General features: G+C 40.6%; 1 long non-coding RNA gene across 1 annotated transcript; it reads right to left on the bottom strand.

Annotated features, from left to right (window-relative positions):
• Positions 1-13,363: 13,363 nt before the first annotated feature.
• On the bottom strand, positions 13,364-20,400 carry LOC141992872 (uncharacterized). The gene is made up of 4 exons (XR_012640679.1): positions 20,312-20,400; positions 16,997-17,238; positions 15,181-15,310; positions 13,364-13,439 (listed from the first exon to the last, which is right to left on the bottom strand). It is a non-coding gene; the product is annotated as an uncharacterized LOC141992872 (long non-coding RNA).
• Between the last annotated feature and the right edge of the window lie 873 nt (positions 20,401-21,273).

Raw genomic sequence — 21,273 nt, 5'->3', positions numbered from 1 at the left:
TCAGCCACAGTCCAACATACCTCCTTAGTTTCCATCAGCCCCAGGATCCCTTGGAATGAACTGTAAGAAGTTACAGGGAGCAGCTGCTTCTGGACCAGAGGTGCAAGACCTGGGATTCTGAAAACTTGGACTTCTTGTTTTCCTCTGTCTTGGACCTTTGTTACTACTAGTGGCTAGAACAGAGTAGGAAAAGGGAGCGTGTTGATGCCCAAGTAAGAGACTGGGAGCTTGCAGCTCTGTTACAAAGGCAGCTGACCAGTGGAACGTTGGAAAAAGGAAGAACCTGATGGATCCAGGCTGCTCTATCAGCTTTTGTTAGAGGAGACTGACAAGGCATAAAGACTCTCCTGAAGGGTTACAAGCTAAGTTCCTGGCCTAGCATATGGATGATCTAGGTCTAGGCTATAAAAGCCCAGGAAAGCAGCTGCAGGTGTGGGTACCTAGAGTGAAGACTGTGTCCCTTCCCTCCCAGCTTTCAGAAATTTAGAAAGGCTGCTGCTGACTATGATCAAGGGTTCTGAGTTGATTTCATTTTGTTTTGTTCTGTGTTGCATTCATAAAGTCAGCCCTGAGGAATGGGGCTTTACTCTACCTTCCCCAGGACTTGTATCCGCCAACCAGTTTACAGAGAACAATTCACTTATGAGGAAAAAGGAAATTTTTGTGTTTAACTTTAAAAGTGGCTTGTGTCAGATATATATATTCTCTCTTTGGGAGAACAATCATTTAACTAAACCAGGTTACTTAGCCTGGAGTGTTGCAACTCCCAGGGGAGTTACAAACAGGTTTCAGAGGGCCATGCATGGCCACTATTCCATTTCCAATATAGCTAAGGGGAAGAGGATTCCAAAATGGAAAAGGCTGAGAATCACTGAGCCAGAAGAACCCAAAACCCAGGAGAATATCATGGCAAAATTTCACCAAGGGATAATTTTTATGTTTCTTTTTCAAAAATACATATTCTTTTAAACTAAATTCAGTCAATAAATGTGAAAGAGGATTTTAGTCCTGCTTTCAGTTAAGGATGTACTGAGATTTTTACTATAAAGTTGTGACTGGTGCCTTCATAATATAGTAATGTTCATTAGGCTTCCTATTCATAAGGTGAAGTACAGAAAATGTACACAAAGGATGGCTATACTTATTGAAAAGTACCTTTTATTTTCAGTTTGAATTCTAATGCAGTAGTCCAAACAAAATATAAATGACACTCTTTCAGATGAACAATCACTAATAGGGCCTAAAAAATAAAACATACCTTATTCATTAGGAAAGTCAAACAGCAAAAGCTAGAAGAGGATTCCGTTTTGCAGTATTGACATGGGGGTTTGTCTGATATGAAGCCTGGCAAGAAATAGGCATTACTCAGATCAGGAATCATTACAATTAATGATTATTTAGACATTGCACAAATTGAATGGACACTAACATGGAACTTCAGAGTTGTTGCAAACACTCTTTAAATGACATCAGAGCAGGGGAGTTTCTCCATACTCCAGCATCTAGTTTTGTTTTCCCAACTGATGATCTTCCTAGAAGAACTTATTATGACATCGCATTTCAAGCCCTGGATACAACAGTTTAATTCCCAAGGAGCTGATGCCAGTTTTGCTCTATTGATTAGATGGCAGGTATGCTGCAGGAGCAATGTGGTCAGTACATATTCCATCCACTTGGCTGACATGTAACTTTCATGATGTGATTAGCAGCCTGAAACCATAGATCTATTTTTAACCCTGAGTCTTTCAGTTTGGAGAACAATACACAGAATGATAGAGGCAACATTTTAAGACTTTTGTTGTTGTCGTTTTTGTTAAGAAGTGTGAAGCAGTGCAGCCTACACAAGCTGGCTTTGGGCTAGCCACTGCCTCAGTTTCCCCTGATTCAGGTTGGAGCTCCTAGCCAGGACTCATTGCCCCACCCGAGTCTCTTTCCAGGTACAGTTTTAATCTTCAAACATAAAACATAAGAAAAACATCAAAAACAATACCAGTTCCTTTGCCCACCCTGGATTACAGCCCCCAGAAGCTTTTCTCCTTGCCTCTTTGAGTACCCAAAGGATGATACAACTTTCCTGCAGGACCTACCGCAAGGACCTACCTCCCTCAACTGAGTTCTGTCAACCCTTTACAGAAAACACCTGACCCTTTCTGAGTGGGGTCTGACAATTGAACAGGGTTGGCTGACCCCAGGCATCCTGAACCTTAAGAGGGTAGACAACATGGTTACACTGTGATCGTTAAAAAAAAAAAAAAGTAGCCAGTGTGTGCACTTGTTTTCCCCCAAGCTGTGAATGTGATATGCTGTGTACTCAGTGAATCTGGGACTCAGTTCTCTCTCCTCATTTCTGTCTTGGAGGTGGACAGAAAATTCTAGTCCCCGAAGCCAGTGCTAATACCACTGAGGCCTGGTGTACTCAACGTATTGCTATAACTATTTCAGGTAGGGGTGCTGTTTTTTTTAAGCAGACTAGTTATTGATATAATCCCCATAATGCAAATGCAGACATATCAGTTTAAAAGTGCTTGTGGCAGTACAGCTTATTCTCTTCCTATCGGGGCATAGCTATACCAGTAGAAAGCATCTTTACACCAATAATACTACCTCCACTAATACTAATGCAGTTCCACTTTCTAGTGTAGACGATGCCTAAGTTTATCAGTATGTACAATTTTATACTTGTATAACTGCATCCACATAAGGCGTTCTCCTACTTTAAGCAAACTGCTACAGTTAATGCAGCACAGCTTTGGGGGTAGAAGAATCCTGAACAAGCTGACCTGTAAAGGTATGCAAAATCAGCAACTTGAGTCTCCAGGGCTCTGTACAAATCTTTTCTTCAATTCTACACCATGAGGGGTGAGGAGTGGTTAGCACTGCTGAATTTCACATTGAGTTCTGGGCATCAAAACACCTACAATTCACAGTGAAATTTAGCTGAAGCCACAACTGTCACTTTGTTTGACACTAAGTCAGAAATCAGCCAAGATTAGCTGGAAACTTGGCTGATTCTTACCAACCTTGAATCTTTTGATGAACTTGGACTGAGTTTAGAATTTGAAACTCCAAACCAGTTGGAACTGCACATAGTTTCAGCTTTTGTAATGAAACTTTTCCATAGTTTTGTTGATCAATAAAATATGATGGGAAATGTGGGGACACTGGCTTCTTCTTACTACAAATTGAGTCACAGTCCTGTAATTCTGGCTTGACATGAGTAATTGGATGGGGGGGGGGGGGGATGGATTGAGCATTGGCCTGTTAAACCCAGGGTTGTGAGTTCAATCCTTGAGGGGGTGTCAAGGTTCCTCCCCCACTCTGAACTCTAGGGTACAGATGTGGGGACCTGCATGAAAAACCTCCTAAGCTTATCTTTACCAGCTTAGGTCAAAACTTCCCCAAGGTACAAAATATTCCACCCTTTTGTCCTTGGATTGGCCGCTACCACCACCAAACAAATACTGGTTACTGGGGAAGAGCTGTTTGGACACGTCTTTCCCCCCAAAATACTTCCCAAAAACCTTGCACCCTACTTCCTGGACAAGGTTTGGTAAAAAGCCTCACCAATTTGCCTAGGTGACTACAGACCCAAACCCCTGGATCTGAGAACAATGAAAAAGCATTCAGTTTTCTTACAAGAAGACTTTTAATAAAAATAGAAGTAATTAGAAATAAGAAATCCCCCCTGTAAAATCAGGATGGTAAATACCTTACAGGGTAATTAGATTCAAAACATAGAGAACCCCTCTAGGCAAAAACCTTAAGTTACAAAAAAGATACACAGACAGAAATAGTTATTCTATTCAGCACAATTCTTTTCTCAGCTATTTAAAGAAATCATAATCTAACACATACCTAGCTAGATTACTTACTAAAAGTTCTAAGGCTTCATTCCTGGTCTATCTCCGGCAAAGACAAAATGTAGACAGACACACAAACCCTTTGTTTCTCTCCCTCCTACCAGCTTTTGAAAGTATCTTGTCTCCTCATTGGTCATTTTGGTCAGGTGCCAGCGAGGTTACCTTTAGCTTCTTAACCCTTTACAGGTGAGAGGAGATTTCCTCTGGCCAGGAGGGATTTTAAAGGGGTTTACACTTCCCTTTCTATTTATGACAGGGGGCCATTTAGGGATCTGGAGCAAAAATTGGGGATTGGTCCTGCTTTGGTCCTGAGTAGGGGGTTGGACTAGATGACCTCCTGAGGTCCCTTCCAACCCTGATATTCTATTATTCTATTTGTTGGGAGACAGGAGTAGGGAGGTAAATGAATTAGCAAGATGAAAACAGAATGTCTGTACTAGTTCAGATAAACAGAAACAGCCAGGGAATCATTTACAGTGGACAAGATAATGGATAAAATAAGTTGAAATATAAAAATAAGGTTAAAAAGTAGGTCATACATGGACGGTGTATGAGCAAAACATGCTGTACAGGGATTGGTTCTGACAAAGGAACCAAGCCAATACCAAAATATGTAATGCAATGTACAGTGAATGTAATGTAATATGTAAAATGTATATAAAGGAGGTTAATGTGTAACTTTGGATGGGTAGTACTCCCTATACCCACCCCACGCTTGAATCTAATCAACTCAGCATAATTTTGCTGTATGTCAGATTTAAAAAAGCCTAAATAACAAAACCAAAGTTCTTAAAAAAAAAAAAAAAGTAAAAAAGGTCTCAAAGGCTATCCCCACAAATACCAATCTTCGTTGACGCTTTTGGGCTCAGCCTGGGAGAAGGGGCAATGTAAACTGGGTCACACCCACAAGAGCATTGGGAAGGAATTCTGACACAGACTTGGGCTTGCTCTGTGCTTAAAATTTAGGTCAGCATAGTGACATCAGAGATGTGAAAAAACCACACCCTGACAGACATAGCTATGCTGACCTAACTCCCAGTGTAGATGCAGCTTTGTTTGTAGCTACCATTGTTTGAGGAGGTGGTGTTCCCACAGCAATAGAAAAACCCTTTGCATCCATGTAGGCTGCATCTACACTACAGGGCTGTCATAAATATAAAGGGAAGGGTAACCACCTTTCTGTCCACAGTGCTATAAAATCCCTCCTGGCCAGAGGCAAAACCCTTTCACCTGTAAAGGGTTAAGAAGCTAAGATAACCTCGCTGGCACCTGACCAAAATTACCAATGAGGAGACAAGATACTTTCAAAGCGGCCGGGGGGGACAAAGGTTCTGTCTGTCTGTCTGTGTGATGCTTTTGCCGGGAACAGATCAGGAATGATCTTCGTAACTCCTTAAATTAGTAAGTAATCTAGCTAGAAATGCGTTAGATTTCCTTTTGTTTAATGGCTGGTAAAATAGCTGTGCTGAATGGAATGTATATTCCTGTTTTTGTGTCTTTTTGTAACTTAAGGTTTTGCCTAGAGGGATTCTCTATGTTTTGAATCTCATTAGCCTGTAAGGTATTTACCATCCTGATTTTACAGAGGTGATTCTTTTACCTTTTCTTTAATTAAAATTCTTCTTTTAAGAATCTGATTGCTTTTTCATTGTTCTTAAGATCCAAGGGTTTGGGTCTGTGCAAATGGTGAGGATTTTTATCAAGCCTTCCCCAGGAAAGGGGGTGTAGGGCTTGGGGGGATATTTTGGGGGGAAGACGTCTCCAAGTGGGCTCTTCCCCTGTTCTTTGTTTAACACACTTGGTGGTGGCAGCATAGGGTTCAAGGACAAGGCAAAGTTTGTACCTTCAGGAAGTTTTTAACCTAAGCTGGTAAGAATAAGCTTAGGGGGTCTTTCACGCAGGTCCCCACATCTGTACCCTAGAGTTCAGAGTGGGGAAGGAACCTTGACAAGGGCTGTGTTGGCGAAGCTATGTCAACGTAGCTATGCCATTTAATATTCATCGTGTAGCCATGCCCTCAGACAATTCCTCCCCTGCTCCCTCCTAGCTTGAGGAAGGAAGGCAGTTTACTATACCTTCCCTGTGCCCAGTCAGCTCAGTTGGCTGGTGCATGGAGGTGAAACTAAGGCTCCATCCCCATCTACTCCCTGATCACTTGTTCTTGGGCTGCAAGGGGACCATCAGGCACACAGCTCCCATTCTTTGCCTCCTCCACCCCCCCCCCTCCCCACACACACACAGCCCCAGAGTCACAATCTGGGAGGTATCTAGAAGACTGCAAAGAACGGTTGGGGATCATTATTCCCCTGCACAGCCACAGAGGAAAGGGGTACAAATGAGACCTGGGTGACTAGTTACTGATGGGTTCATTGCTAAACCTGATTATCCAAAAGAATAAGGCAAATGCTTGGGTCCTCCCCTTTATTATTATTATTTCACAATTTAAACAAAAAACATTTTAGCCTCCAGCAGAGGTGTCCGCAGGAATAAAAATTTGATGGCTTTTGTGTACCCCCGCTGTGGCCGCAGGGCCGGATGAGCTCTGTGCACCTGCCAATTATAGGGAGGCCTGTGCCCTTGCTTTCTGACCCCCTTGTGCACACCCTTTCATGCCCCTACAGTACTTTCGTAATCAAAACCAAGAACAAGTCTTGAGCATTTATTTTGCTCACATCCCATGTTGGCCTACTGAAGCCTCCTGTACACTACTCCCAGTACTGTTTTTTATTATCATTATTTATTTATTTGTATTAATAGTGCATCTACAAAGCATAGGCATAGTCCAGGACACCATTGTGCTAGGTGCTGTACTAACAGAACAAAGAGCTAGTTCCTTCCCCAAAGAGCTTGCAATCTAAGTATAGCCAAGAGAGAAAAGGTGGATATAGACAGAGAGGGAACTACAATGAAACAACATTGGTCAGTCCAATAGGCAGAGCTCTCAGTACACCAGTGACCTATATATCATAATCTTAAATGTCTCCAATAATAGAGCCTCCATTGCAGTTACTTAGGTAGGGATGAGAAAACTATTTGGATAATCCAAGAATTGACCCAAACCTTTGACTAAAAAGTTCTGAGTGAATCATTTGCAAACAAATATATTTTAATTCAACAGCTTTTTTTCATCCTTATAGAATGTGTATAATCAATTTTCTCCTTAAATCCCATTTTTGTTTTTTGTTTTTTTACTCTATGGATTGACTGTGGCTATTTAAACTTTGAATTGTGTTGATGAGTTGCAATTGGTCAAATAAGTCACATGATATTATTTCTGTTTCCTGACTGGATGGATATTCTTACACATCTCAGGGCTGAACACTTCCATATCTTAATTTGAAATGACTTCGAAATTCATTTTCAGTGAACATTTGTAGCAGAAGAATTAGATCACTCAACTGTTTGTAGAAAACCATCACTATAGCAAGACAAACATGGCCAAAGAACTCACTTACAGTTCATGCCGACAGTCTTATTTTTGCATTATTTATCCAGCTCTTCCCAAAATAATCAAGAACTTTTCTGTTTGTTTTTTTGTTTTGTTTTCATTTTTCATTTTTATAGGACTCTGTACTTCCTGGTTTCAGCCAGCATTCAGGCAGAATTAACAAAATGCCAGAAAAAGGCTAGTCACTGGATTTCTCACCTGACCAGAACCAGGCAGGTTTGTAAATCTTTTTAGAACACTTGCTCTCACAGATGTTCCTGAATTTTACCCAAAGACTCAATTCAGGATAAGCCTAAGACATTTCTGTCTGTGTCCATCACTGAGTTTATGTGTATTCAAAATTCCTGCTGGTTCTTTCACAAACTTGTTAGATAATATCTAGTTCAGATGTCTCAGTTTTTCTGGATAATCAGCTCTTTTGGATGATTGCTTTCCCTCCCTACTATATGGATACAGATTTATGTGCATCTACCTTAATCTTTTTTTCTATTCTCTGCTGCACAAAATATCTGCTCAGCCCAGCTGAAGATAGTGTCAGGGAAACTGTTTCAGATTCCTGCTTCACGGGGTAAATCTGCACTGGTCCTGGCCTACACTGTGTGAAAAGCTATTTCCTTTTATCAGTTTTTAATTTGCCACCTTTGTAATTTCATTGAATATGCCTCTTGGAACTGCCAGTCTGGCTCAGAGTGTTTTTTCCTCCACACCAGCAGAAATCATTGAAATCTCATATAATTGAAAGCACCAGTTCATTGTCTTAGTCAATCCTCCTCATTTACCTATTTGATCAAGGTGGAGTTTTATACAACAGTGATAAGATCATTTTATATCAGTTTCCTGGTAAACTTTATTCTGTTATTCATTAACCTCTTTCCCACACTCTTGCTATAACATTTTACTGTCTCACAAATGAAAAATATGTAAGAAAAACAAAACACTTAACACTTTAGCTAGTTAAAATGGAAATATTTTAAAAACCTGATTTTCACCATTTGTCCATTTTTGAAAGTCTGCCCTTTTGCACTTTATTCAACTTGGACAATGAAAATAGACTAGTCACTTTCATTTTCAAGTTCATGCTGTAGTCCACTGCGGCAATGTTTGTGGCACAACTACTGCAATGGATTGTTTGTCTCCAAACAAAACTGCTTGCACTGACATTTTTTTTAAAAGAATCTATTAGGTTCTTTTTAAAAAAAAAAAAAAAAACCCAACAACAAAAAACCAGTTGTATAATATATTGTACCTGACAATGGCCCTTTAAACATGCAATTCCTTTTCAGAAAAAGGAAACACAACATGGATTATTCATAGAAAAAGGAACTGTAATGAAGGTGGAGAAGATTTTTAAATGTCAAAATTTATGATCCAAGGTTATGCTTGTTTTTCCAATGCGTTTGTGTTTTATGAGATGACAGAGCATTGGAAAGTGCACATGGTACTTGCAATGTAAAAATATCAATATCACAGATATCACGACTGGTGCCCAGATCCATCGCTAGTGTAAATCAGCAAAGGCCCTTTGACTTCCAAGCAGTTCTTCTGATTTACATCAGCAGAAGACCTGGTCTTTAGTCCTCTAAAAGTGTAAGAAGATAAATTCAATTATCTTTCAGCAGAGTTGATTCTTTGCTCCAATAAATCATGACTGCTAGAAACTGCCTTACATCTAGGTTATTGCTGAGTAAAAGCCACATTAAATTAATAAAGGAAAGACAGAGTTGTTGTTGTTTTAGTCACAAACCTGTATCAGGATCTATTAACGTGTACCCCCGGGCAGAGTTCCATCTGACTGTCCAGGGAGGGGGGATGTCTAAGACACCTGGAGAATGCACTGATGCCCCAACCACAGCTTACAGCTCCCCTCCCTTGCTGAACTGTTGAGAGATCTGGCTGTGATGTTATTGACATGAACTGTGACCATATAGATTATTGTTGCAACCAAGGTCCTATAGTGGCACCAAATCTTGTACAAAGGAGGTCAAGTAAGGTGTCTATGAAAAGTTTCGCAAAAAGAAAAGGAGTACTTGTGGCACCTTAGAGACTAACCAATTTATTTGAGCATGAGCTTTCGTGAGGCTCACGAAAGCTCATGCTCAAATAAATTGGTTAGTCTCTAAGGTGCCACAAGTACTCCTTTTCTTTTTGCGAATACAGACTAACACGGCTGTTACTCTGAAACCTATGAAAAGTTTATGATTTGCTGGTTATAATTATGCTCTGTATGCATGTATCATTTTGTATTTAAAGTTATAAGTATTGGCTCTATACTGTCTATATTTCAAACTTGTGCTATGCCTCCGGGTGACACCCCAGACAGTTTGGCATCAGCACTGCCTAGCCTGCTTGATGGCCCATTAAGGACCATCAGCTATACAACTGACCCATTGAGAGAAGGCGGATACACCTTATGACTCAGCAAGGCATGTAGGGACATGCCTCCAGAGAGGACTCTAAGGCTTTCAGGCCATGTGCTGGGCAACTTGTTTTTGGAACAACGGAAGCACAGGCCACATGACAAGAGACTATAAAAGGCAGCTTCATCATCTCCATTTTGTCTTCAATCCTGCTTCTTACCTCTGGACATGGGTGGTGAGTCCTATGGGCCCATGGTGCCTGGGCACCAGGAATATTCCTGGCCTGAGGCCCAGCTCCAGCAATGTCTGAGGCCAGGTCTCTCCCTCGGCCCTGCCTTCCGCCCCGGGAGCTCCCTCTCCACCCCCGCCCTGCCCTGCCCCCGATGCATCTCCCGGGCCATTTAAAACAGGCCAGCTCAGCAGAGCTGAGCAGCTTCCTGCCTGCTTGCTCGACATGGCTGCTGGCCCCTCCCTGCAGCCTCTGGGCAGGGTGGGTCTGTTTCCCACCCCAAGCGCCCCTGCGGCCAATAGTAAGCTGTGGGGGCAGTGCCTGGGGGTAGCAGCACATGGATTCCCAGCCCGCCCTGCCTAGGAGCCCCAGGTAAGCGCCGCACCCCACCACCCCCTCCAAGAGCCTGCACGCCACCCCTTTGGCTCCCCAACTCCTTCCCAGAGCCTTCACCTCCTCCCTCTGCCCCCTCCCAGAGCCTGCACCCCCACCCCCAGCCTGCACCCAAACTCAGTCCCAGCGCCTGCACCCATCATCCCCTCCTGCATCCCCAGCCCCTGTCCCAGCCCAGAGCCTGCATAAAGCACCAAAACTCCATCCCAGAGCCTGCACCCCCAACCCCTTCCCACCCACCCCCATCCTGCCCCCAAACTCCCTCCCAGGGCCTGCACACCAGCCCTCTGCACTCCCTCCCAGAGCTTGCACACCTCACCACCTCCTGCACCCCCACCCCTTGCCCAATCACAGAGCCAGCACCCAAACTCCATCCCAGAGTTTGCACCCCAGACCCCCTCCCAGAGCCCAACCTCTCACCTGTCCTGCACCCCAATTCCCTGTCCCAGCCTATGGCCTACACCCCAGATCTCCTCCCCACACCCAACCTCCCTCCCAGAGCCTTAGGCAGGTGGGGGTGGGTTCTGGGCACCACCAAAATTTCTACAAACCTGCCACTCCTATCTCTGGAGGAACATTGCTACAAACTGAAGCTCTGAACAAAGGACTAAATGACCCATCCAAGCTGTGGATGTACTCCAGAGACTTGATTTGAGCCTGCAATTTATTCCACCACTGCTACAAGCCTGAACCAAGAAGGTTGCCATTGCTGTATGTAATTGATTACTTTGACGAATTGTAGCTCTCATCTATATTTCTTTCTTTTTATGAATAAACCTTTAGATTTTAGATCCAAAAGGATTGGCAACAGCGTGATTTGTGGGTAAGATCTGACTTGTATATTGACCTGGGTCTGGGGCTTGGCCCTTTGGGATTGGGAGAACCTTTTTTCTTTTACTGGGGTACTGGTTTTCATAACGATTCATCCCAATAAGGAGTGGTGCTGGTGGTGATACTGGGAACTGGAGTGTCTGAGGGAATTGCTTGTATGACTTCAGGTTAGCCAGTGGGGTAAAACCGAAGTCCTCTCTGTTTGGCTGGTTTGGTGTGCCTTAATAATAAAGGACGTGCAGCCTTGGGCTGTGACAGCCCTGCTCTAAGGAATCACAGAATATCCGAGTTGGAAGGGACCTCAGGAGGTCATCTAGTCCAACCCCCTGCTCAAAGCAGGACCAATCCCCAATTTTTTCCCCAGATCCCTAAATGGCCCCCTCAAGAATTGAGCTCAAAACCTTGGGTTTAGTAGGCCAATGCTCAAACTACTGAGCTATCCCGCCCCCCCATGCAATTTGTCCTGAATTGATATTCCCAGTTGTGTCCCCCCAAGAGCCTGCTTCATTACACTGGCACATAAACACACTGCCACACCTCAGGGGTGAATCCACTTGGGAATCCAGGAAAACTATTTGTAACCCCCCTGCACTAGCAGAGGTGAATTTAGTTCAGTGTCTCTAAAATGTGTTGAGATTGTCTAATGGAAAATGGTATACAAGATAATTGAATTATTAGGTTAGTGTTGCACACCTCAAGTGGGTTTTGAGGCCGGAGGCAAAAAAGCAGATTTTGAGAGTTTTTCCATTGACTTCAGTGGAGCCAGGATTTCTCCCCTTAATACACACTCTATCCTGGATGATAGTTAGGGCCCAATCCAACAGTCACTGAAGGCAATGGAAAGACACACTAACTTCAGTGGGCTTTGGAACAGCCCCTTACAGAGAGTGGCTTCTTTTTATATTTCATTAAATATATTTAATATTTGGGGGAAGATTTCAATATATTCTGCCACCATAACCCTTCTTTTATTAGAAAGAGGGATAAGTAATAAGGACAGGTTATGAAAATATCAGGACAAATTTATCCCTGGTGTGACTCATTATGTTTTTCTAGGCATTAGAGCTGGGCAAACGATTCACAGTGAACAGTTTGCCAGATTTAGTTTTTTATTCTGTGTGGGCAAAATTCACCTCGTTGCAGATGGCCAGCCTAGGGGCCATGCATCACTTAAGTTTTATTTAAATCCTTATCTATTTTGATGGCTTATATGAGACTAAAATGGTTAATGAGTGCAGGAGACTGGACTAGATGATCTCTCAAGTTCCCTTCCAGTTCTATACTACTTTGATTCCATCAACCTTGTGTGGACTTGCTGGACAAGGGTAAATTTCCCCCTTTGTGAATGTGTCTTAACGCATCATGATTTCTGGAAATTAGTGAATTGAAATTGTTCGACCTATAATTTTATGCAATCTTCTTGTGCTACCTTCAGCAAATCTCTCTGTGCCTCAAGTCCCCCCACCCTATAAAATGGGGATACTACAACTGTCTTTCTCCTACTCTTTGTCTTAGTAATAGTTAGATTATGAACACTTCAGGACAGACCTGTCTCTTTCTGTGTGTTTGTACTGTACCTACCATAATGAAGGCCCAGCCTCTCCTGAAATACAAATAATTAATAAGTCATGATGATCTTAGGAAGGGGATGACAAATGGAGACAAAGATACAATTATGTTCATCTACAAAAATAACTGTTAGCCCCCCTAAAACTAAAATAAGTTTCCAACCCTGAAATCAGTGGAAAGTACATGAATTTCAGTGGCAGTATTGCCTGAATAAGAAGTCAATCTTTCCATTGACTTCAATGGGCTCTGGATCCTATCCTTACAGAAGTTGTTGTACAGTACCAATATGTGAAAAAATACTGTTTGCATTTAATAATATAATTGAAGTGTATTTTATCGCTGGCTAACAGTATGCAGTCACCCTTAGTCAAAACAATCCTTTCCCTATGCTTGTTAAAAATTGTTTCACGTGCCAGCAACCTCCCAAACAACTCAACACTGATCTCTTAACTTACATGAAAGCCTAGAAATGTCCACTTGAGTCATAGTTCTCAGTGCCAGTCCTCTTTCCATACCTGCCATTTGAATTCAGAGCCTCTGAGGGAATTAAAGCTAACACATTAGTTCCCAATTAAATCCCAAAGCGATGTGAAATGTAACCAAATTCAGCTTCATAGAATTTCTTGGGATTTTGATAATGATTGAAAGGATTATACAAATTCATGTTTCTCCTTCTTTCAATTCATCGAAAGCCTCTTGAGTGTTCTGTTGACCCCCTTTAATTTCCTCTGTTTGACTCTTCAGTTTTCCTCCTACAAAATACATTTAGAACAGATTGGTGAAGGTTTGTAATGATTTAGCAAGATTATAAAGAAATAGTCATTACTATTGCAAACCTTTTTTCTTCAATTAGTATTTCTAATCACATTAGACATGTATTCCATATCCAGAGAGGATGCCTGATCCCTACAGCTATCGTGAACCATTAACTTTAATTAAAATTTACAAGTCTAATGTTGTTACATCTGCTAAAAGCATTAACTGCCATGTTAATTACCAAAATGTTAATGTTGCGTTAAAATATGAATGTTCCCTTTTGACAGTTCATCTGTGGTTTAATTATTTATTTTTGGTAGAATATATCCTAAAAAAAAAAAAATCCATAAAAGCAGAAAAGTATGAATGCAAACTGAATTGAGAGATACTAGCAAAACTTCATCTATGCAGAAAACTTCTTGGCTTAGAAAAGAATTTATCAGCTAAAAGTTCATTTGTAATCTTTGTCCAGCAGCTAAAATAAATATGCAGTGCTTGTCTCATGTCTGAGATGTTATTTATAATTGCAGCACATTCTTTTATTATTACTTCATAATCTACAGGATTTGGTTCCAACCTCCCCATAGTTTCAAATATTGTGCAGTCCTTTGGCTGTATAATACAAAACTTCCTCGAAAGTAGGGTTTACGGGACATTCTATTTAAAAGAATTACTGATTTTTGTATATACAAGCTATTACAAAGTAGACATATAAAAGGGGTACCCACCCACAGCCCACTCCTGAAGTTTTTGGATTCTCTATGGAATAGATTAGGTACCCAAGAAATGCAGGACCAGAGCATAAAAGTTTCTTCAAAATACTTTAAATTCGCAACTGATACAACAAATACTTGCAATGATCAATCCTCTAAAGGTAACAAAAACATCCGATTTAATAGAAGTTAGGCAGTCATCTGCTGTACTCCATGTTACAAAACTTCTCTATCTTATTATTAAGACAGACTGTCTGAAATTTATAAGTGAAAAGGTTATGATGAATCCAGTGTTCAATATAATTGTTACACATTTCTGTCTTTTCAGATAATTATTTTAATGGCTGAAGTTAACAGTATGCCAACTAATTTCTTAGTATGATTGTAAATAGGTACTGTTAAACTCCATGCCATATTCTATTTCTTAATTTACATGAGCAAATCCTAATTTTGCCTGTAGATCTTCTATGCTACTTGTCAAATGCATATTCTTCACTGTGTTCTGTCTCTTGAATGTTGGAAATAGGCAGTTGTGTAGTGGGAGGCTCATAGTTCTTGTGTGGGTCTGGGGAGAAAGGGTGGATGAGAACAGAGAGTCCTAAAGATCAGATGTTCAGTTCACAAACTAAGATGATTTACTGATACAGTAAAGACAAACAAAACATGTACAAATCACACACAACTATTCAACTTGAAGTCATTATTCTAAACTTTTTAGTAACTTGTCAAGCAGGGCTTCCACTATAGTCAAGATTCTATTCCCACAGCTCTGACAACTCAGGACTCTAGGTCTAGGAACTCCTCCTTTAACCTACAAGTAGCTCACTTTTATTACATTATTACATTTATTATTATTTATTTTATTACTCCTTCTTTAACCTACAAGTAGCTGTAGAGATTCCCATAAGGCTTGCAACTAGCCAATCAGAATGTAATGCCCCGTTACCATACTAATGCTAGCCACTTTCTAATGCCATGTTCCTCTCCCAGATGCCCTGTGCTGACAATAGAGTGTCCTACTCACCAACTAGGTCTTTCCTGGTAGTACATTTAGTCTTCATTTCTCAAGATGTTGTCACTGATCCATATTTTTTTCATCTCTTCTGATGAGATTTGTTTACGTTCCCTCTTCCTTTCATGTTAAGATGTTAAAACTATGAGAGAGGATTGGGATGAAGCAACACATTTATATCCATGTTTCTTCTTTCTCACCCTCAGTAATAGGCTATGTTATCTACCCCAGGATTTGAAAGACCTCCATCTCCTGAACCCCAGGGCAATAACTTAAATGCCAGGGTCATCCAGTAAACTGGCCTGCTATAGAGTGAGCATCTGCAGCCTCCCAGCTATTGGATGTGTTTTTCAAAAGTGCCTGTTTGACTTAGGATCCTAAGTCTTGTTGAATGTCAATGGAACTTAGGCTCTTAAGTGCTAAGCCACTTTTGAACATAGTGTACTCCTTGTCTGCAGATGTTCTCTGCTGGATCAGCCTCCAGCACCTGCATTCTCTGGTGTGCAAAGTGATCCTAAATCATCCAGATTGCCACTGGAGCATCCCCTCTGTAGAGAGAATCTTTGACAGCACAAAGTTGGCAAGGACAGCTCCACTACTTCCTGAATCAGCTATGCTGTTTCCTGTACTGGAACTCTTGGCTTCAGAGGGAAGGGGTGGGGTGTGTTAAGCATATTCTGTTGGTGCAGCAGGGGAGGGGGCCTGCTGGAGGTTTTGCTACACCCTATTCTCTATTGCCAGAGGGTACCCAAGGGATTTTATGTTGATGGCATAAGATAGAACCACTTCCTTGCAGCTTACATTTATACAGAGTCTGTGCAGCAAAGAGCAAGGTAACTGTGACCAACTCCCTGACAGCTCCTCCTTACAACTTTGAGCAAAGCTCAGGTTCATGAATAATCAAGCTGGTTAAGGGCCCATTTCTACTAATACTGATCTCTGAGTAGCTTTGCTCACATGCAGTCCTACTCAAATTCAGTGGGACTACTCACACAAGTGAAGTTACTCTGCTGTGGAAGTGTTTGCTTGAGACTTTTTTAAAAACACAAACAGCTCCAATTAAAATAATGACTATTTTCAAGAATGGATTAGGTTGCTGGAAAAAAATGGTTTTCTAATAGTCCACCAGGAGGCAACCTACCTCCCGGGCTTTGTTAGCTTTTGTAGATTTCATTGCCTGCAGCAATATTTCTGAAGTCAAATTTACCAAAACTTTGCTCTCTTGAGAATAGCTCTGGGAGAGGAATACCTACAGAACCTCATTATTTGTTTACTGAAAATACAAAGATTTATTTAAAATTATTGATTTGCAATGAATCTGATATTAGCTTTCCAGCCTCTATGGACCACTAACTTAGGTAACTTTTTGCATATTTACACAATGCTACAAACCCTGTAATGTTAGGTTTACCTCTCTTGGAGTCTTTAAGCTCTTAAAATATCCTGGGAACTGAACCTTAAAATTCTGTTTTTCCTCAGTAAAAAATAAATAAACAAACAAAAAAAATCCCACACTTTTGCACTTTGGTTGTGGCAGCTTGGTTGATTGTCTTTAATATTTTACACATTATGGCCCAGCATGTGGTAGGCCCTGCACAACTGCCCAGGAGTGGAAGAGCAAACAGGAAGGATCCCCTCTCATTTGAGTAGGTGCTGACAATAACAATCCCTACACTTTGGCTGGTGTAGTACCTCCCCCCATGATCAGAAAGAAGCCCCAGCAGAAATTTTGCCTCTCAAAAGTACAATGTTTCTGGGTGTTCCTGCTGCAGCAATACATCTAAACACAATCTCTACTCAGGGCTGTGGCATTAAAGACACAATCTACCTTGTATACAGAACAGATCTTGGTCAGAGACATTGCATGTGCATCAAGAAGAATAGGAGATGGACTTCTTCTAGTTGTGAAGCTCGTCCTTAAATTTTCAATCCCTGCACTGCATTTTGCTTGGTTTTCTTCATCCACCCGCATTTTTTTTTCTTCTTCTCTCAGTGCATAAAAAGTTCCCGAGATGCAAACTTTAAAAGACTTGTCTATGTTTCATTCAGCAGCAATCTTTTGGGGTACGCCTGTCAAAATAAGTTATAGTAGTTGGGAATCAACCTACTGCAAGAACCAACTTATATCTTTGTAAAACAGAGCAGCCTTCCTACTACTGGTTAATTAAGAGGCCAAAGTAAGGACAGTGTTTATGGTTTCTTTCAAGATATGTTCACAACACTTTTTAATCTGGGAAAACATCAAGAGACAAGCTGTATAGTTTTGTTGTGCAGAACTTTTTGATAAAAAATTACTAAAAAGCAGTGACAGGCTCTCAGCTCTGCAAGTGAAATTTTCTTGACCTTGTGCATTTACTTACTCTCCAATGAGTAGATAAAGTGAAAAATGGTGCACCTTTATAAATACAATGAAGTCCTTAAAATCATAGACGATGCAAGTTGAAAGTAATCGTGGGGGACAAACATCTGCTCTCATTATAAATCTGGAGTTACTTTAGTAAGAACAGATTTCAGTACATGTATCTAGTTCTGTCCTCAAAAGGATGTAGGCACAAGTACCTTCCTGAACAGGGGCCAAATTTTAAGGATGCGAGTAGTATGGGACTATACAACCATAATCAGTTAGCTATCCAAATATTAAAGGCCACATATTGTATTTGTCAAACAGATACCCTACTCAATTTTTATGTCCCATAATATAATCCCTGTGATCATATTATGTCAAGGATTAATCTAAAATAACCCCCAACACCAACCTTGGAACAGCTGAAGTTAATGGGGAAATTTTGCCCCTGACTTCTATAGCGCTGGATTTCACCCCAAAGGTTTAATTTTCTTCAACACCATGCCATCAACTATTCAAATTATTCATTCTCCTGTGGTTACCTGTGATATTGTTTAATGGCAGACAGCATATGCTCTGTTGACTTGACATTTAGCAGACATCTATCATCAGTCAGTCATTTTTCAAATTTGAAGTTTATACAATTTTATTGAGATTTTGAACTACTGAAAAATATGTTAGCATCTACATAGAGCAGTATTTTATTGATTAAAAACAACTTGTTATTCTAGATCTTTGTCTTTCAGTTCACATTTGAGATACTGTAATGATTATATCTCTTGATCTGCCAAGAACTGCAGGCCCCAATTCTGCAAACACTAATATACAAGAGTAGCTTTACACAGGTGAGGAGTCTCCGTTAGAAACTCTTTTGAATACATCTTACCCTAGTTTCCTGAAAGTCCTTTTTTTTTTCTTTTTATTTGAAGCCTTCTTATGAGAGAACTATTTAATTCTCAAAATCTGTAAACATTAGTATCATCATTATGAACTGTGAGAGTATAGGTTTTTATTACTTGATGTTATGGTGCTTGATACATATTACATCTCTGATATATAGTTACATACTGTGGGCTCAATTTTCAAACTTGGCTGCTCAAGGAACCTAATTATTTACTTTCGGCACCAAAGTGCCAATATGATTGCAAGATCTGGGAATAATAGGATGCCTTGTTTAGAAAATTGGTCTCCCAGTGCCTGATACTGTTATCAACTATGATGCAGCAGGAGAGTGAGTTTGTGGGGGGGGGGGGTGAGAAAACCTGGATTTGTGCTGGAAATGGCCCACCTTGATTATCATGCACATTGTAGGGAGAGTGGTCACTTTGGATGAGCTATTACTAGCAGGAGAGTGAGTTTGCGTGTGTATGGGGGTGGGGGGGGTGAGAAAACCTGGATTTGTGCTGGAAATGGCCCACCTTGATTATCATGCACATTGTAGGGAGAGTGGTCACCTTGGATAAGCTATTACCAGCAGGAGAGTGAGTTTGTGTGTGTGTGGTTTGTTTTTTGTTTTTTTTTTGGGGGGAGGGGGGGGACGACCTGGCTTTGTGCTGGAAATGACCCACCTTGATTTTCATACACATTGTAAAGAGAGTGGTCACTTTGGATGGGCTATTACCAGCAGGAGAGTGAGTTTGTGTGGGGGAGGGGGGGCGGAGGGTGAGAAAACCTGGATTTGTGCTGGAAATGGCCCAACTTGATTATCATACACATTGTAAGGAGAGTGATCACTTTAGATAAGCTATTACCAGCAGGAGAGTGGGATGGGAGGAGGTATTGTTTCATGGTCTCTGTGTATATAATGTCTTCTGCAGTTTCCACAGTATGCATCCGATGAAGTGAGCTGTAGCTCACGAAAGCTTATGCTCAAATAAATTGGTTAGACTCTAAGGTGCCACAAGTACTCCTTTTCTTTTTGCGAATACAGACTAACACGGCTGTTACTCTGAAACCAATAAAAAACATGTAAATCCAAAACTTCAAGTATTCCAAAGCATGTTACAATATGCTTTATGAAATACCTGTGACAATACATATGTGCTAGCTATTTTTCCTATCAGGAAAAGTTCATACACAACTTTTGGAACACACTGTTAACTGGGAAGCTAAGATAACACTGAACCCAGATGCTATCTTAAGTATACTGGTATGCACATAGGTCCAGATCTTCAAAAGGTATCCCATTGATTTCAAAGGGAGTTATGCACCTAAAATCCTTGAAGATCTGGGGCATGATCTCTACCTTTAATCGGCTGGTTTATAACTGGCTTTGATTTACAGAGTTTAAACTGTTCTATTCAACAGCATGGTAAAAAAAAATTAAAATGTGGGTAGAATATCAATAATAATTATAGCCAGGTAGAGAATAACAACAAGAACATTTTAATAATGGAAGAGTGGATATGCTTTTAACTTACCTTTGTGAAGCAAGCAAACAGTAAGAAGAGAGAATAATAATATAGTATAATTTATGTGGTAAATCATCAAATGGTAAATTGATGGTGTAAGAATAACCTTTCCCGGCCTTTAAACTATTGTAATGACAGAATGAACGCAGCATAATGCTGCTATATTTGTAATGTTGCTAACTGCCTTCTAAATTGTAGTTCTGGTCAAAATTAAGTGCTTGGATCTATTATTTTTATAGACATATGCACAAAAATATGTATAACCGATACATTTTGATACTAAATATCAGTATTAGTGTAATTTAAATTCCAATTTAACTTACATTATGTTGACATCATTAGAAAGGAATTAACAAGTTCAAAAATCATCCCAAATACTTTTACTTACCTTTCATCCAAGCATCCTCATTTTTTCAGGTTTTAGTGTGAGAAAATCTCCTTCTGACTCCCCTTCAGATTATGGAAACACAAGATTCCTTATGCTGGATTTCCCTTTGTGAGTTTTACCCCACAAACTATTGCGTTGCCACTAGCAACTTTTCACATGAAACAGTGAAACTAAACTATGCTGTGATTGTGAACTTAATGATTTCCTGCACTGGTATCCTTAAGAAAACACATTTTTACATTAATGGGAATCTTGCACCAAAATAACCAAATCAAAGCAAGCATATATTGATTCTTTCATATTCCTGTTTTGCCATACATTTGCCTTTTGTCTGATTAAAAAAGTCATTTCAATTACATGCAATATGCAGAATGAAATATATCCAGGTACATGGAATATCCCCTGCTGTTTACGAAGGACATCACTGTTCAAGTGTGTTGCTATCCTTTAACCCATCATTCCAACTGATTTCACAGAGGCCTGACACAGTTAAATAATGTTTTTAAAAGTTCTCAAATTTTCCCTCATGCCATTAAAATATCAACTATATGGTTCTAAACACATGTGGCTGGATCCTCAGCTGACATGAATGGGGTAGCTCCGATAGTCTGTGGAGCTATGATCATTTACATCAGCTGAGGATCTGACCTGTACCATCACTTCGGGCTCCCAGCCATGCATTCAGGAAAAAAAGAATTACTCTCCGTTGTTTATTTCTTTTCTCTGATGAAAGCATGGCTTGCTGGCTGGCTGGCTGATCGATCCTACCCATAGGAGTGTATAATATTGCTGTGGGAATATTTTAAAATTTAATCCCCCCCCCTTATCTCTTTCTATTTATGGCCAAACTGAGTTCTAGTAGCTCACACACAATATTGTGTTGGTCTTTATTCCTGCTCATAAGAGGAGTTATGCTCTCTGATGTTTAATTTAGCTGTTATAGAGAAGATTCCCCCATTTTT

This window comes from Natator depressus, chromosome 8, assembly GCF_965152275.1.
Source record: "Natator depressus isolate rNatDep1 chromosome 8, rNatDep2.hap1, whole genome shotgun sequence".
NCBI classification, from domain to species: domain Eukaryota; kingdom Metazoa; phylum Chordata; order Testudines; family Cheloniidae; genus Natator; species Natator depressus.
Note: the sequence above shows the minus strand (reverse complement) of the source record. Positions and strands in the feature narration are given on the sequence as shown.